Below are 2,829 nucleotides of genomic sequence, written 5' to 3'. Positions count from 1 at the left end.
AAAAAAAAGAGAGAGTATCAATGCAAAGTATCCTAAAAAACTATAATGAGAAATATTAAAACACGAGAGCATCTTTACTGAATTCTCTCTTTTGTTATTCCTCTTGAAAACACACGAGATTTCGTAATGAACATCAAAGCTTTCAAGAATATAAACAGTTGACAAGTTTTACGAGTCAGAATGCTGTCGAAGTTCAAAGATACTTTAATTGATATCTTCATAGCAATTTCTTAGCCTTGTAAATTCTATGGATAAGATTTTATTGCATGTCATTAATGTTTTTTAAACAGCCACTCATAAGAAATATTACTATATGATATAAGAAATTATAATTTTATTTGCAAGCTTATTATATAATATATACAGTGAGGATTTATCTTTCCAAGAGGATATGCTGCCATAGAATTTAACCCTACGCCTATTTGTTCAATACTAAATTTTATGTAGAGCAACCTCCCATTACATGTATATAATCATTGTTTGGTATTACGTTCTAAATGAATGTTGGATAAATTTTAAATTTTAAATTTTTATTTTATTTATTTTATGTTTTTAAATTGTTTCAAAATGTTGATATCAAAAATATTTTTATAAAAATAAAAAATATTATTTTAAAATATTTTTAAATAAAAATAATCATTATTACACATAAATTGTTACTGTATCTCTCACAAAAAATAATCATTATTATACTCTCAAACTATCTCATCTATTTTATACTTGAGATGCAGGGAATATCACCAACTAGGTAAAAAGAGGACAGTTTGTATACATATGTAGGTGTGTATTAATAAGGGTATTAATAAGGATATTGTACAGACTAATTTCATAAATATTTAGTGGCATCGTTTTTTTCTTTTTCTTTTTCTTTTTTTAAAGCTTGATATGACATGCATGTCTCTGATTGTATCGTACATGAAAACTTCTTGCCCTAACACTCAGTCTTGAATTATCTTGGAGAGTGATTCCTGTATTTCTTTTGGCATATTCACAGGCAGCGATCGAGTCTTATAAATACTTTATTTCTCATTAAGTTCATGTGAGCATCAAGAAGGAATTAACTAAATCTGTTACTGAATTTTGAGTTCAATCTCCAGTATCATCAACGCAAGTTTAAATTTAATTGCTTTTAATTTGTCCTTGTGTTTTCGTTTATTTTATAGCATGTTCTTTCTTACAAATTTAGGTGAAGAAGAGCAGCTCTTTCCAAGTGAACAACCCTTAAATAAATAAGTTTCTTCTGCTACATCTTGATGATGGTTTGAAATTAACCAGGACCCGAGGTTCAATGGAAGAATTACCCATCACATTATTTTATAACATTACTATTTTCTCTACCCAATATATATAGCAAGGTGCATGTGAGATGAGAACCGGCACGTATTCCTATGATACCCATGAATAGCCCTGCTTATTGTTCATGAAAATGATCTTTTCTATGGACCACACAAACCCTACTATCTAATTTTTTTAAAAAAAATTATTTTAAATTAAATTAAAATAATACTTTTAATTTTTTATATTTTATTTTTAATATCAAAATAATCTAAAAAAACAAAAAAAAAGTAATTTGAAACAAGAAAAAACACATGATAAAATAAATAAAGTAAGGTTCTTGTATATAATTTGAAAAAGTAATTTGAAACAATAAAAAACACATGAAAAAACACATGTTATTAATAATAAGTGAGGCTCTTGTATATAATTTATATTATTTTTAATATGAACACATGAAAAAACACATGTTATTAATAACAAGTGAGGCTATTGTATATAATTTATATTATTTTTAATATATTTTTTTAAATAAAATTTTTTTAATCTTGAAACTTGAATAGATTCATATTATTTTATGCTTAATTTTTATCAAATAAATAAAAATAATAAAATTTAAACTCATAACTACTTGATTATTGTATCTTTAATATCATATTAAATAATCATCTCAACTTACAATAAAAATACATGATAATTTGTTATTTAATTTTGATTTGTGTTGATTAATGTTTCAAAATATAATTGAGATACATATAAAGAATATAAAAATATTTTGTCGTACATATATGTGTGTGTTTGTGTATATATATATATATATATATATATGAAAAATATTTTAAAATGAAATTTATTTTTAAATAGAAAAGATAAAAAGACATATTCTATGTATTCTATTTCATTATCTCGAAACATTAACTAAACGGGCATTAAATACTCAGTACAGATTAGCAATGAAGTCAATGCCATAAGATTGACAGCCAATAGCATGCAAATAGATGATCCTATCAAAATACTAGCTATGGTTCAACTGCTATATGATCCCACCACCTTCAATGCAATTTACTTCAGTCCCGGCCGACGAATATGATTATCTCTCTCCCTCTCTCAGATCAAATCAACATGTGATCTCTCTTAATGGCCATCAAATTAGGCCAAGAACATGGGCCACCCCATGAAGAAAGATCAAAGCCAGTTTTCACACAAGCATGAGAACTCAGAGCATGACACTGACCTCAGTCCTTAAACATCTCTCTGTACATACTAAAAACAATTTCCAAGTAATGTGAAAATCACAAATATAGAGAAGGGAGGTGGGATTTAATCCTGAATTAAATAATCTAGTTAATGTTGTTAATTTCTAACTTTCTTTAGCTTGTTCGGCAAGTTCGCTATATATTTCATGATACATATAAAGTGTTTAGCATGACTTTTGAAACAACTTCTTTAAAAGTTTATTTTCATAAATAATTTATAAATTAAAATGATTTAAAACTAGAAGCATGTTAAAAGAGATTTTAAACAATTAATTTAAAGAAACAATGCAGTACAAGT

This window comes from Populus euphratica, unplaced genomic scaffold (genome assembly GCF_000495115.2).
Source record: "Populus euphratica unplaced genomic scaffold, PopEup_1.0 scaffold206.1, whole genome shotgun sequence".
NCBI lineage: Eukaryota > Viridiplantae > Streptophyta > Magnoliopsida > Malpighiales > Salicaceae > Populus > Populus euphratica.
Note: the sequence above shows the minus strand (reverse complement) of the source record.